The sequence below is a fragment of the Emydura macquarii genome, unplaced genomic scaffold, assembly GCF_026122565.2.
Source record: "Emydura macquarii macquarii isolate MOO-44397 ecotype Brisbane River unplaced genomic scaffold, CSIRO-AGI_Emac_v2 contig_3506, whole genome shotgun sequence".
Classification (NCBI taxonomy): Eukaryota; Metazoa; Chordata; order Testudines; family Chelidae; genus Emydura; species Emydura macquarii.
The window spans coordinates 7,527,378-7,544,064 of NW_027133643.1; the positions used below are offsets into that span (position 1 = coordinate 7,527,378).

At 40.5% G+C, this 16,687-nt stretch overlaps 1 protein-coding gene across 4 annotated transcripts in view; it reads right to left on the reverse strand.

The window, feature by feature from the left end:
• Positions 1-16,687, reverse strand: part of DAB1 (DAB adaptor protein 1) — a 623,369-nt gene that overhangs the window by 427,615 nt on the left and 179,067 nt on the right. The gene's annotated exons all lie outside the window — the stretch shown is intronic.

Below are 16,687 nucleotides of genomic sequence, written 5' to 3' on the forward strand. Positions count from 1 at the left end.
AGTGACCAAGTGGATTCAATACAGTAAAATGCACATGATTCAACAAATACCCTCACCACACAACCATGTTCTGTCTTCAGTCACACACATGCAATTCCCATTGTGTATCACAGTCATAGTCCCATAAATAAAATGATAAAACACTTACAACTAGAAGGCTAATTTTTATCCCAAAAAGCACAGATCATGCACACACACAAAAATCTTTTCCAACTGAAATTTTGCATGCTAATTATTATTATTATTAAGTAAATTGCGAAATTAGACTGGGAATAAAATTTTCAAAAGCAAAGTGACTTTAGCACTCAGGAAGTCTCACTGAAAATCTTAACCCTAAGCATTGTGACATGCAATTTTAAAAAATGACTGGTATTTTTACTTTCGGTAAAGGTCTTCCTTTTTGCCATCAAATATCTGAAGTCGAGTTGCGTAGGAATTACAAATGAGCTGTAGTTGAGCTAGCGTAGAGGGGTATGTCGAATTATGCGGGGTGGAAATTTGAAAAGTTATTTGCTAAGGAAAAAAAAGAACTTTTTGGTGTTACACAAAATCTCCACAAAAGTTACAACATTCAGAAGGTATCCAATAGCATTCCTAAATTTCATGATCAATTGCAAGAGAGTTACAGGCCCCATAAGTGAAGCCTCTTTTGTAAGACCAATGCTCCGGCTCCAAAAGTTATACATTCTGTACTTGGTCTCCAGCAAAATTTACAACCTCTACAGAAGGAGAGAGACCCTGTAAGAGTCTTACCAGTTCTGCAGAGATTCCTGCAAACAGAATCAATCCTGCAATAGTTTTAGTCATCCCCCTATCTCTGCTTCTACTGCATTTATACAGAGAATCCAAAGGGAAAATAAAACAGTTTCTCTGCTAAGCCCAATTTTGACCTACTCTACATTACAATCTGTATGGTTCAAACCCTCCTCCAACCTCCCAGTTTGTCAGAATTTATCTCAGATCAAGTTCTGTGCAGAGAATTAATTGAAAAACACGAGGTTGATCTGACATGATATGCAGGTATGTGTTAAGCTGGTGGTACCATAAGAAGAAAACTGACTACCGCCCAGGGGAGCTCCCCTCAAAGTGCTGCCATCTGCAAGGTGGGAGGAGGCAGGCAGAAGTTCCAGGGGTCTATTTCCTGTGCTCCTGAACCAGAAGTTGGGAGAGAAACATTCCAGGGGTCTTCTTACCCATATGGGGTGTGGGTCTTGAAGAGCTTCTGCAGTTCCCAACTTCTACCTGTTGCCCTACCTTTTCTCTTCTCTGAGTGAATGAAGGGGATGATGGAATGGCATTGGAGAGGCTGTGTTTATGTATTTTAAACCTGCACTCAGGCAGCTATTCATTCTATACACAGTGAAAAAAAAAAAAGAGTGAAAATTGGCTGTAACATGAATCAAATCCAAAATCACTTTAACTGGAACACTCATAGGGGACTTCAGAGTGAGGCTATTTCCCTACCATATTACAACTTTCTATTCCCAGCTGTTTTGGCTATAAAGTGGTTAAATAAGCTGCTGCAAGATTTTATTTCTCTATGTATTTATTTTTAATAGTGAGAAAAGTGTATGTTGTACAAAGAAGTTCATTTTCCTTCTATTCAGAAATGATTGAACTGAGTTTATTCCAACTTTTTTATTTAAAAAATTCACTTTAGGCAGATACCAAATCTGCAAAATTTCAACTCCAAAGACAAAAGTTTCAAAAAAAAAAATATAGAGATTAGATGGAAACCATGATATAAATGATAACTCTGCCAGTCGCTACTACGTCTGCTATTATATACATATATATTTATTAATTACTATGTAACTTGTACACAACAGAAGCCTAAATGTTTTTTCACATCTCCACCATCTCCACAGGAAGAGGAACAAAGCTGTCTTCCGCCTCCCAGACAGCGTAAAGGCACTTACTTAAGAAGAATCAAATCGAGGTGGTTCATTTCCTAGAGCACACAGTGGGGCCATTTCACAATTCAGTTCTTAAGAGAAGCCTAATGAAGGAATTACCACGCATGTCCTGAAAGACAGAATTTACCTACTGTAATTGCAAAAGGCCATATCCTCACTGATGACAATACATGGTGGGTAATACTCTCATGAAGTGAGATGAATTGAACTCTCAGTTGGTAACAGGCCCATAACTAGGATCATTAATCACACAGTCAGTTCCAGGCACATCTATTGGCAGTAATGGACTTCACACTGGAAAAATCCAACTCCTACTGCCAAGAGGTTAAAGGAAGGAAGCATTCTTCTTTATGAAAATGTGGTCTTCCCCTAAGTATTTCCTACGGAGCTGCAGCCTCAGATATAGACCCTAGAATTGAATGTTTTCACTTTGCTTTAGAATCATGTAATTGTCCTCTCCTGTTTCCCATCTTTCCGTTTAGGGGCCTGAATGAGATTGCACAAATTGACACAAGCTGTTGGCCATTGTGTCTTTTTTTCTTTAGGGGAATTTAGGGATATACTGAACTCAAATGACCAAGATAAATACATGAGCAAAAATATAAAACTCTTGAAGAAAATGGAGGCTAATACCTGGATCGTTGTCTTTTAATTTTTTAACATTAACATAAAAACTTTTCTGCATGAACATTTATACACAGCATTGCTCAATTTGGGCACAGCTCTATCCATCTATAGCTCTACGTATGACTATACCATTAACACCAAGCCAGCCCAGTGTTTAGACAAGATGAGCTCATGAGCAACCCATGGTTGAAGCTGAACCCAAGCAAGATGGAGGATATGCTCGTGGGCAGAGGAAAGCACTTTACAAATGTGCATCCTCTTTTGATTGCTGATTCACATCCCAAACCACACCACCTTCCATTCCAAGTGCAAGATGCACATCTTCAACACATAGCAGAGTGAACGTTTAAAACCAAAACAATACACTGCACACACAACCATTCCCCTGGGGAGAGGATGCGACCGAGAACAAGCCACATGTGACAAATGCTAGTCACATTGCTGAATGCACTGTTGGAAAATGCTCAGATACTAAAGTGATGAGGGCAGAATAAAAACCTCTGTAGAATAGAACAGAATATTCTCCACATGTTCAGGTTTAGGAGAATAATGACCTACTAACTGGGAGCATGAAGGAAAAGAATGTGGTTGTTTTTTAAATAAAAATTGGTAGCTTGTTATTGCACTGTTTAAACTCTAGAAAGTACCAAGTTAAATTAGTTTATTTAATAAATCATATTTTAATCTAGCAAATGTTTGATTGTCCTGGAATTTAGAAATTAGCTAGATGCATTTCATCTGGCTCATTCATCTGGCATTATATTACAAATTACATAATTATTTTAAATTACTAATATGGCGTTTCAGAATTACAAATTGTTTATTTAATTTAATATAAAAAATTGTCACTTTTGTACAGTGCATAATCTTAGAGAACACAGCTGGTGGTGAACTGAAGGTTGCAAAGAAAAACATTCATGTCATTCCAATGTACAAAATAAATAAGATCTGAAGCAAGCTAACTGCATTCCCTCAGATTACCCTTTTGCACTTTAGTGTCATTCTCAATTTAAGTTTTTTTTCATGAAATCAACTAGCTAGGAATAGGCAGAATCATTCTAACTCACTGAGTCTAACATGACATGCCTAACACAACCAGACATGATGTGTCATAGCAATGAATGACTCATCAGACTGGGAAATTCAAGAAGATGCAGTTTGCCAACATACAATACGTGACCTTTACACTCCCCTCAAGACACTGCACATACACGTCCTAAACACATTTTCCTTCTATAAAAAAAGCCTTCAACAACTTGCTAAAGGAAGAAAAATGGGGGAAAAAAAGAGAGATGGTATTTAGTCAGCATCGGCATTTTTTTCATGAGTCACAAACAGCACTGGTAAATGAAATCCCAACCTTCCAGCATATTTGAACAGAAATTCCAGAATTCTAATCCTTCTCTAACATGGATTTGTTGGAGGCCTTGGATAAGTGACTTAGCCTTGTTGCCTCACTTCCTCCAGCTGTATACGAGGACAATAACACTTATCCACCTTATATGGCTGCTGTGAGGATTAATTAGTTAATGTCTGTAAAGTGCTTTCAAGATGTAACGCACTATGCAGTTCTAAGTATTATTACTGATCTATTTGCCATTACTTTAATTTTTATTTAACCAGTCAACATACTGCCTTAGCATTACTAAATCTGCAGTGGAAACATAAAGCTCCCTCTAATAATATTAAGAGAGGAGAAATATCAAAGGGAGCCCTGAAATATAGAGAGGAAATAGGACAGAGAGAGCTTCTGTTTATTAAGGGGATTAAATAATTTCTTATTGGATTCTTGTGGTGATTAAGGGCCAGATCTTGCAAATGGGGTGTTCCCACATGAAGCCACATTGAAATCAATGGTGGTTCACACCAGTCCGCTCACACATTATAACTTGCAGCACTGGGGTCCAATTATTCCGAGTTGTTATGCTATATAATTGAAATTTTCCTTTAACTACTTAGATCTTGTAAACATCGGTAAGGAAATAATATGAGGGGGATTAATAGTTAAAGATGGTAAACAGACTTATGATGGTGATAATTATCCCACATAAATCAGATGATCTGATTTAAATATCCTGATTTAAGGGTAGACTAGTGTATGTGGGACTGATCAGAGTGTTTCTTTTATAATTATGTGCATTTTCAACCAATTCATCCAATCCAAATTTGAGCCAACATGCAGAGATCTCAAGAAAAATTCTGCCATACATAAACCTGCTCCTTTCCCCCTGTTGGACCTGCTACAAACAGTATCCATTACTCTCATTGCACTGAAAGGTAGTTAGGAGGAGAAGCCAGACAGCTTGGAAGTCATATCTAAAGAGATGAGAGAAGATTGTTAAAAGAAAGAAGGGAAATGAAGAGAGATCTGAATGCCAGAATGAATAGAGAATTTGTGCATGTCAGTGAAAACAAAAAGGAACAGAAGATCAGGGGAAGCAATGTCGAGCCCATCAAGAAAAGCAAGGAGGAAAACCAAAGCTTAAAAATACTAAGAAGAAAGATGAAAGAAAGGCAGTGACAGGTCTATGTTGGATAAAAATAGAAATGAAAGAGCTAGTGGGGCAAAAACTATTGGGAAACATGAAGGATTTTTATGCCAAGTTGCAGTACATCATTTGACACCCCCGCCCAGTGCCTGATGACCAGGAAGCCATGAGGGCCTCCCACTGCAGGAAAAGGAAACGCTGGAAGGAGGCAGGCAGGAAGTTAGAAAGCACGAGGATGCAATACAATTACCGTTTGATGGTTTGGGGCCAGTTTAGAAACAGCTCAAAGAGCTTTCCGAAGCCATGATAAGAATGGGGAGGTCCCACTGAGAGAGGAGAATGCCACAGCGCCTTTGCTCCGGAGGAGCCGGTACTCAAAGTGCGCTGGGTCCAAACGGGTCGTAGACCTGGGAAATGAAATTCCTAAAAGTGAGGCAAGTGGCTGGGGGGCTCACATCCCTAGCACTGCTTCGGGGGGGGGGACCCCTGCGACTGCAGCTCTTTCCACTTGCCTGCCTCCTGGGGAAGAGCAGCCAATAGCACTGCCGCAGGGGGCAGGCAGACCTCTCTCTCTCTCTTACCCCCCACTCTCCTCAGGAGCCAACGCCATTCTTGCAGGAGGGGAGGGGAGAGGAGGAAGCAGAAAGAGCCCAGCAGCTCAGGGACGCTCCGCTCCTACCTCCTGCATTCCCTCCTGTCAGCAATGGGGTGGCCCCTTTGCTCCTCTCTGCAACACCCAGCATGGGGCGAGGGAGAGAGGACGCTGCTGCAGCTTGCTCCCAGCCTGGGGGAGAGGGAGGCGCAGAGTCCAGTTGCTGCAGGAAAAGCAAAGATGAGGCTGATGGAAGAGAACTGATGTGGGGGGGGGGGGGGGGGGGAGGCTGGGAGGGGCAGCACGGATTCAGTGGCTCAGGATTGGCAGGGCATAGAGGTGTCCTGACCACTCATCCTTTTCACTGCTGCACTGACACAGCGGCTAGGAGGGGGACCATGCCTTCTGCGTCATCCCCAGACCATGGAGGGATATGCCCTGAAGCTGCACACACAAGCTTTCAGGCCAAGATAAGGCAGCAGTACATGACGAAAGAGAATCCAGCCCAAAAGCTTGTTGTACTGATGCAGAGTCAGAATTGTTAGTATTGTTAGTAGGTCATTATTGTTCTATCAATCCACTTTCTTCTTTCACCAGAATTAATTATAGAGAGCTGGATCCCCAGCTCATGTAAACTCTCATAGCTCCCCTGATGTCATCTGGGTGATGACAACGTACCCCAAGTTGAAGACCTGGCCCCGAATGTCTATGAAATCTCTACCTAGGAAGATTCCTGTTCCTCCAAAGCATGAAAAACTTAACCCCTCCCTCTGTGACATACGAGCGATTTTTTTTCCCCCAATACATAGGACAGAAATCGATGAGACTGTCTGGGTTTATATGGGCAGACTCGGCACTCTGTTCACTTCTCCCTTATCAAAATGGCCTATAGAATTTAACAAGGATGAAGCCAATAGGTTTCTGTAGAAATTGCTCTAAAAACACACAGAAATTTACAGACAAGATCTCCTTTCTAGAGGTTTTTTTTTTTTTTTAAATAGAATTCTATAGCAGGCACATGTTTCTGCTGGGTGGTTCAAAATTCTACTGGATGGTTCGAAAACACTTATAATAAGCTTACTGTCTTCTATTAAAACTATAGGACTTTTCCATAGGGCTCCCTTGAAATGCAATAATCATGGTTACTTGAACTTCTCACATGGGAGGCCCTGAAGACTTCATAAGGATGACCTCACAGAACTTCTGACACTACCATCCGTGGGTCACAGAGGATGGGCTGGGCCGTGGGGATGATGCTTCTAAACTCTGAAGGAGGAGGAGAAAGCAGCACTGACCCATCAAGCAACCTCTGGTGTCATCCAACTTCTGCCCTCCCCATTGGCAGCACAGCTCCACCAGGAACTATGCTATTATGCCGCCTGATAACCATCTTCCCATAGGGCTGCAGGCACAGAGCCAGAGTGAATGCTGCTGCTGGTAGAAGGCAGCATTAACATATAAACCAGGAGGGTTGATAGTCCTTGGCTTAGTCCTTGTTGCCCCACACACATCACCGTGTAAGGTAAGGAGTGGGGGTCTTTGGGGTGCTCTCAGGAACCGGTTCACTATTCTCTGCTTCTTGCCTCTCTTCCTGCTTTTTCTGCCTCTGCCCATGAAGATGGAGGGGAACATCTGGTCAGTTATTACAAGTGAGTTGGATGGGGCTAGTGTGAAAGAGTCTCATTATGCAAGTTAGGTCCATTATTTTCATGATTCTATGGCATCATACACTACCCCTCTCCCCACAACCACCCTTGCATTTCTTTTTTTGATGTTTAATGTGCCATTCTTATTTCCTCTGCACAGGTTGTAGTTTCTGTCTTATCTGTTGTAACTTAGTAAAAACATAACAAGAAGAGAATTCTAAACCATTGTCTATACGGATGTGTGTATGTATAAAATCAGATTCTAATCTGTCCCTCAGATATTTGATTTTTGGGAAACGGAGGGGAAAGCATTTACAGAGAAGGTGCTTTTCAATAAATCATAATTAATTACACATGCACAGTAAAGGCATCAGACAAGTTTGGGCACACAATTAGGCAACTAATTATATTGACTCTGGCATGGCATACTTAAATGGACACACACGCCCCCAGATCTGCCTGGCTGTTTGGTTTTTTTGATCTAGGTACACAGCTGGGTTTTTTTGCTATAAAGCACCACCTGTTGAAAATTTTAAAGCAACTGCAATTGCATGCCTAATTAATCATGTAATTGCCATTGTTATATGGATACCTTTTTGAAAATTTAGCCATCACAATGCTTTGATTACATGAAAAGAGCAGGGAAGAATTCAGAAACACAAAGACTCTCAACCCTGCATCTTTTTGCAGGGTTTTATCTTGCAAAGTGCTGAGTGTCCTCAGCTCCCATTACAGTCAGTGCACTGAGCAACTTTCAGGAGATGCTGAGCATCTTGTAGGAACAGTCTCTTTAAAACTCAAAGAAAATATAAATCACTTCTTTTGCATTAGGAATATCTAAGCACAGTCTATTGCCTAGTAGTGATTAATGCAAGTAGGGCTTGTCTACATGGGAACATTTTTCTAGTTATACTGGTATGGTTATACTGATATTAACTGCCCCATGTAGGCAGTCTGAACAGTCTCATTCCATTAGAAGAGTTGCTTTTTTCTGTTTAGTTTAAACCCTTCCCAAGCAACATAAGCTAATGAAAGAAGTCCTCTTATTCCAGAACAAGAGTGTTCACAAGGGGAATTATACTAGTATAGCTTTACCCTGTAGGCAAGACCTATGTATACTAGTATCCAGGATTCTATCTCATATACTATATCTTACTGCACCTAAATCATTCAAAGTACTTTTACATGGAGAGGAACAAATGGATCCAAGCTTTCTCCCAAACTAGAAACAGTTTTGAAGGTAAAAAAATGAAGTTAACTTTATTTTTTCCTCATTTTTTATTTGTGCAAACCTCCAGCTAGGGCTGGAAGCAGATGTGCAGAAATAGAACAAGAAAGATTCTCCTTGTGGCATTCCCTGCCCAGTTTTGCAGACTCAAGAATTTTGGATTAGGTTTGAACAAACATACATTTTTTGGGGCGATTATTCAAATGGAGCCTGAAAACATTGGGATGGCTTTTCAGTCACTAGCTTTATTCTCATTGGAATACCATCAGGGCCTTTCAGTGTATGGCCAATTTTATGTCCAGTTATAAAACAGTGACTTTTCTAGATCAGTATTGAAAAATAAAAAATGTAGTGTTCGGTGTCACCTAGTGGAAAGAGCACTGGATGGAGACCTGGATTCTATTCCCAGCTTGGCCATTAGCCTGCTGGGTGATCTAGGGCAAGTCATTTCACCTCTCTGATCCTCAGTTTCCACATCTATTAAACAAGGGGTAATGATGCTGATGTCCTTTGTAAAGTGCTTTGAGATTTACGGATAAAAAGTGCTCGGCAAGACTTAGGTAAGCACTAAAGAGCAGCATCTCAGCCTAATATCTAGCATTGTTTGTAGCTCACTTTCATTTTGTGCTCATCACTGCCTTCTTTCACACTAGTTAAAATGGTTTATTCTCACCCATGCATGTGATAAATAGACTAGCTTGAAACCTTTTTAAAATATTAAAGGTTTTTACAGCTGGATGTGAAACAGCCTTGATTAATCCTTTGCATATAGCAAGAGTTAATGTTCAGAGATATCTGCATTCAGGGCTTTGAAAGTTCTCCGAGTCTTCTTGGTTAAAGGTAAAGAAGCTTTTTATAATATGTCTTGTGACATCCAGCGCTGAGAGAGAATACTAATGCCGTACTACACAGGATAGTTTGCTAGAAATTTTAAAAGGGTCTGGTATCCCTCTGAAGTCCACTTTTCTATTTTGAAACAGGAAGCAGGAGCATGACGGGGAAATAGGTCTGGAATGTCAACTCAAGTGTAGTTTAAAGGATGTCTATGATTTTCGCCCAAGAGCTTTCTGCTTCTTCATTGCACAAAAACACACAACAAAACAAAACAAAATCAGTTTTTACAAGTCTTTAGGGCCTCTTACATGATATTCTGTAGAATATAATCTCTCACATTAAGCACAGAATGATAACAAATGAAAGTCCTGCCCTTTGGACCATAAAAATCTCTCTGTAGTATACACCTGTAGTACAATACACCAATGATGTGTTACATAAGTCTCATGGCACCAGAGCAAGAAGGCTGCTTACAACAGGACCAACCTTTCTGGACTAAATATGCCTTATTAAAATAACACAAGTGATGGGTGAGTTTATGGGGACAGAGAACAAACAAATGGTGAAAGAGGCCCTCAAAAATGATAGCGTGGATGTCTCCAGTTTTGGATGGCAGGGGAAGGAAGTTTTGTGGGAGACCCATTTGTAAATTTTAATTGCCCAGCCTCGCACGGGGGGAAAAAAAGCACCAGTTGGAAACTGTGATTTGCCCCATTTTGCTAACCATAGCAGGCGTTTCCTTACTGGTTATGTAAGCATTCAAAAAAGAAAAGCACTTGATTCAGACCAAGGGACAGGTCTAGTTTAATAAATATCAAATCAATGGGCATCAGCAGCTTGCCCCCAGTTACACCTGTCCTACAATCCCACTGAAGCTTGAGGGCAGAATCTAGTCCCAAGCATGCATAATTAGGGAGCTGCTAGGGGATGTGAGAAGGAAAGTGGATTGTAGATGGTAGAAACAGCCTAGGCCCATCAGAAAATAAGACCAGATGAAACCTAGAATTTATGGAGGATGTAAATGGCACAACACCTCAGGGAGTACAGAAAGACATGGATGCTATTGAGAGACAGTCCACTAGAGAGAGTAATTCCCACTCAAAGTATCAGAGGCCCTAACTCTGCACCGAGTCATACCAGGGCAAATCCTGATTCCACGGGAGCACCCAGACTCTCTCTCTCTCTCTGTTATTTCACAGGACTTTCTTGTCGTAGTATGTAAACTCTGTGTGGAATCTAATTTGGCCCAGAATGTCTTCTGGTTTCTTTTGATATTTGTGCTGCGCTTTTATGTTTGATAGCTGACACAATGGCCAAATGTGATTAAATGGGTTTAGACTAAAAAGGGGGGGAAAAAAGGCCTCCTGCAAGGACCCACCAGAACCAGTGGGTTGGCAAGTGAGTGGGGCAGGATATTTGGATTGAAGCATGACTGGCAGCGATCCCAGAACTGAGGGAAAGAGTGCTCAGAGGGACTGAAGTGTGTGTGTCAGAATCTGAATGACCAGCTTGGTTGTGACAAACACCTGACAGACCTTCTTCCTCTCAGAAACAGAAATCAGCTATTATCATTTTTCAAGTTTCCATATAGATGCTAAAGTGCAGCACAAGTAAAGCTTGGGGGAGGAAGGGGAGTCAATACAATTCAATTATCTCCATCTCTTTAAATGGCTGATGGGGGGAGATCGCGCAGGAAGCTATCCAGATTTCAAGAGGCGGGTAATCACCACTCTCTCATTTTTTTTAATTCCGTCAAAGATGGGCTAAATTAGGGAACGACAATTTGCAAAGCAGGAATGTATTCTCTGCTCAATCAGGTCTGGAATAGCCATGAGATGAACTCTGATAAGGCAGGCTGCAGGCCCCGGGAGCGTAAGCTGTGCAAAAATGTTTAATATGGTCAAATCCTTTAATCCTCATATCTGCTGATGCAGAAAAGAGAATATTTCTGACATTTATTACCAGAAACATTATTTTCAAACTCCATAAATGTAGCTGGAAGATCTTATGCAGCAAAGACAGTGGAGGCCTTTGTTTCCATAGCTGGATTATTTTGATTCTAATGTATTTAGGCACAAAGCAATATATCCAAATAAACAGCTCTATATTTCTTTAAAGAAGAAGAAAGTCTTATTTCATGAATTACTCTAGGCCTTTTTACCTTCTTCTTTGCAATCCTATAAAGCTCAGTAACTTGAATTGCCCTGGAAAGCTTAGAAATTAATCAGACATGCAATGAAAGAAAGAGCCTTCTCTTTCCCATAATGCAGGAAAATTAAATATCATTAACCTGCTCCAGGCTAGTACAGTGAAAATTGATCAGTCTTTCCCTTTTTGCACTGTCCCATATCATAAGAGCAACGAGGTCAGCTGATAAGGGCTAGTACATTTTGAACAAATAAAAAGGAAATACAGCGAGCCTATAGAATTTTCTGTTACAGGGGGGGCATCAAGTCAAATGCTGTGGCTGGATTTATAAAGGCTGGATGATTTTTTGATCAACAATATCTGCCAAGAGAAGTGAATGGGGTAGGGGGGAACAACACCATGCAGAGATGGGAGTGGAATAAGGTAATGATGATTAAATTTCACGCTTCAATTCACAAAACAACAGGAGTCAGGAAGATTCTCCCCACATTGCATTGCACATATTGGCTTGATTTGTTATTTGCAGCTGGAGGTACATCTTACTCTAAAGCATCAGGGACTGGCCACAGCAGGATTGTGGTTGTAATGTATAATACTTCCTACTTGCCTATCAATTTACATCTTCAATGTGCTGTTCAAATAGTAAATAAGGAATCCACACAGTACCAAAATAAAGTCAGGCAGTATCATTTCCCCCATTTTACAGATGGGAAAAACTGTAGCACAATATACTGGTCCAGGGCAACATAGGGAGTTTGAGTGGGGATTATATTTACTTAATTCCTGGCTCATAGTCCTACTCCAAATCCATTAAACCATACTGCCTCTCATAGATAAACCATCTGATCCAGCATGGCAAATCCAAGATACCAGTGATAAGATGCTGCTTTGATTCATTCCCACAGCTTGTGGGTGCAGATGGCAAAAGATGGAGTGATCACCAGTAAAAAGTTAATATTTCAGAACAACAACAATTATAACGTTATTCCCCACTCTCTGCTATTTAGATTTTAAACTCTTTGGGGCAGAGGGACCATCTTTTTGTTCTGTGTTTGTGCAGCACCTAACACAGTGGGGTCTTGGTCCATAACTAGTGATCCTGGGTGCTACGGAAATACAAATAATAATAATGTATCTTGTTTTATTTTCACCTAACTTCTTGGATTCTAAATGGGGATTTTCAGAAGTGCCAAGTGAGTCAGGAGCACAAGTCTCATTGAAAATCAACAGGATTTGTGCTCCTAAGTCACTTCTGTGTTTTAGAAAACCCCACCCTAAACTTTCGAGGCAAAGATTGTCTGTATCTTTCTACAATGTACTTTCTACAATACTAAACACATTATTGGTACTAAAAATAATTATTAATAACAAACAACTACAATTAGAGATACAAGGTGGGTGAGGTAATCTCTTTTATTGGACCGATTTGTGTTGGTGTGGGAGACAAGCTCTCCAGTTTACACAGAGCTCTTCTACAGGTCTGAGAAACGGTACTCAGAGTGTCACAATTAAATACAAGGTAGAACAGATTGGTTAGAGGAAGTAGTTAACACATATTTTAAGGGACTATTCAAGTTGAAGTGGCCTGTTTACACCCCTCCAGTCACAGGGGGAGAAAGAAAAAGTCAGGAAAGGCAGCTGGGGGCAGGGGTTACACAGATTGTTATAATAAATCATAAATCCAGTGTCTCTATTCAGTCCATGTTTCTTTTCAGGCCAGGATTCCGCCGCCACCACCCCCCCCACACACCTCTATGACTGGAGGGATGGTAACAGGCCACCTCAACTTGAATGGTCCCTTGAAATAAGTAGTAATTACTTATGCTAAACGATCTGCTCCATCTTGTATTTAGCTGTGCCACTCTGAATACGTTTCCCAGATCTGAAGAACAGCTCTCACAAGGCTACAAAAACACTGCATAAAACAACTACAATGACAGTTGTGCCTTTGGAAATCTCTGTCTCCTTCCCCGCCCATGATTATTAACATGAAATGAGTCCATTTCTCACAGATATCCTCGATGGTGCTCACAGATGATCAAACAAAAACCTAACCCCAAGAAAATAACTTTCAAGTTTTTAATTCAAGGCAATGCTAAATCGGAAACGTCCTGGATCATTAAGGAGCAAGTCACAGGCATTTGCTCCAGAGCCCAGAGATGAAGTATTAACATTCAGGGGGAAGTACGTAATTTGCACAGATCTAGTGGGCAACCAAATGACTAATTCTTAAATGAGCAATTGATTTTGATGAATCAATGCATTATGGAGCTTAGCAGGGACTGTAGACATTTTACTATCTGATCTACAGAAATGGGAAACCAGGGGAGCAAATAGATGATTGTAATCATTCACACTTAGATTTGAGAAGGAGATGGAATTTTTTTCTGTTTCAAACCCTTCTAAGGTAGTAGTTGCTGTTTTTCACCCAAGAGGTGGCTACACTCCTGCTCAATGATACATTCCCCACATGTATACTTTACAAGGGCCTGATGCCACACTTTACTCTTAGGGGTAGTCCCATGAACTCACTTTAATAAGGGTTTCTTATGTGATAGGCCAGATCCTGTCTTTTTCTGGTGCAAAGTAAAAGGTTCAATATAAATAAAAATATCTACGTATCAATAGTGAAAAAATTCTTAGAAGAAATACGGTTGTTTTGTTCACACATTTTCTTTATCGTGTTGTTCAATTTTAACATAAGGTGGTTTAAAAAGGAATGATCTAAAATAAAAATACAATTGTTTTATCTTTTAATGAACAAAAACCTTCATTTTAAAACAGGAATGAGCAAAACTGAAGCACAAGAGATGTCATCTGTTGGGAAAAAATACAGGTGTGACTGTCTTTGCTTCTCATCTAATGTTGTTACAGGTAAGTGGGCAAAAAAATCAAATACTTTGCTTACTTTACATTTCAATCACTTATTGTCTATCAAATACCATACTATGTGTCTTTATTATGGCTTTTTCATAGGCAATGTTGAAATCTTTATTATGCTGTTACCATGAGCAATGTTGGGACAGCACGTTATGCTACCAGCTAATTCCCAATGCTTTCTCTATTGGCATATGCATACATTTCTTCGTATATTAGGATGGGGAAAGTTTATGGTGGGTGACTGTCTCCAAGGCTGATTTAACATTTGCCATCAGACAGAAATGCACATTCACAAATACACTAAGACTAGTAAATTATCCCTGTTTTCTATTCCCAAGGCCCACTATCTGTAAAGAGAACTATTTACATTTGCCATCAGATTGATACACAGACTAGTAGTAAACAAACCATGACTGTCTACATTGTATTTCCCAGAGCGCCTTCCATACGGGAAGTCATTAGTTTTGGCCTTTTGGGGACAGATTTATCAAAAGAGACATTTTACTACAAGCCCTACTTTTACTATTAGACCTGCATGTAGATCTTTATTAACCAGCAAGATTTTTGACCAGCTACTGAACTTAAATGAATGCTTATCTCTACTGACTGTGAACAAGGTTTCATGCAGACTTGGCAATCACTGTCTCCTATTGTGGAAGACAACATGGTCAAGAAAGAAAATTACTCTCCCGTCTATACGATAATAGTGATTTCCAACTAAGAAAGATAGCTTAACAATTGTGTGCACATATTTCAAAAACTGCCCTTTGATATCCTATCAGTTATTCAACAGGGAGATTTGAATGGAATCAAATGGAGCCATGGAGAAACTGCATGCAATAAAAAATGTAATTATTTTCTTATTCCGAGGCTGCCTGCAGGTGACCGCAGTAATAAAAGCCCTGTAAGGAATCTGACTGACAGGCATGGAATAGACAGATTTCCAGCCAGTTCTGATCCCTGGAAGGAGGTGCCTGCTTAAAAGTAATGACATTCTATATTAGCTGAGGCTCAGAGTTGAACAAAGAAAAAATGGATACAAAAGTTACCTCTTTATATACTCCTTTTATTTATTTTTCTAATAAAACTACCCAGTGCCAGGATTAAGGATACCCATGTGGCTCCAGAAACAGCCTAACGTGCATACCAAATCAATCTGATCGTGAACCTCAAAACTAAACATATCCCAAACTCTTTATTTGCCTAATTCATGCTTCTTTCAACACGAGGGGGTCCATTCTCCACTCAGCAGGCACACAGAATTCTGATACCAATGAGCATTAAACACACAGACCAAAAGGAGAACCTCTCATTAAACCGTTGACTTTAATGCAACTTGTTTTGCACTATGCACCCAGCAGGGACAGGAATGTAGATGGTTGCTAATACAGTGAATTGTCCATGGTCCAGCCTCAGCGGACGAAAAAGCTGTGCAGCAGGATGCATGGGGAACCTAGTAGTAGATCATGCTGGACTAAATGCCTTCGACAGCATTAAAATTTGGGTGAGCAGAAAGAGGGACAGAATTGCAGCCAGTGGATCCATAATTACAAGTATCTAGCTGCTATAAAATCCCATATAGGTGATGGAAAGGGGCCAGAGGGGCTGACTGGATTTTCTGCACCCATGGAGCATTCTACTTCCCCCTTCATCTCCACGTGTTTAAGGCAACTGAAAACAAGGATTTGGGAAGAAATATTGTCCCTATCTTAACTATAGCATTGCTTATCACAAAGGCCATGTTAAGTAGTGAACAAACTAGTGTTATACGTAGCCGCAAGTTCTTTTTCTTAGCATGTAAGCACTGTACAGTCGTTGAAGGCATGCTGCATTGTTGGTGGCTTTGTCAGAGGCATGTTCGTTTTACTTGAGCTTTACGATTATTGCACGTGTAGCTAAAACTGACACCATTGTTGACATTCACTGATGTACAAAATGAGATATCTAGAAGGTTTAAATCTTACTGAATAAAGCAAATCTACTGACCCTAGTTATAACACCTGTAATCTCAGTTGTTAAACAAAGTATTAGAATTCAGAATTTAAAAATTACAGTTTGGAAAAACACCAGAGTAAATGAATTCAAGTTAGATCATGACCTGGACTGTATCTTGCACAGGGGAGTAAGATCCCCTATTATCGCTCCGGGCAATCCATCCCGACTTTGGGTCCAAACACGTTACCCCACTATTAGGATGGAGGGGTGACAGGGTCCAATGTCCAGCTCTGCTCAGGGGGCAAAGAGTGTGGGCCCCGTCCCTCCTCTCGCTCACCGCACCCCTCTGGGATATACAGGCGGTCAGGCTAGATGATCTAATGTCCTTCTAG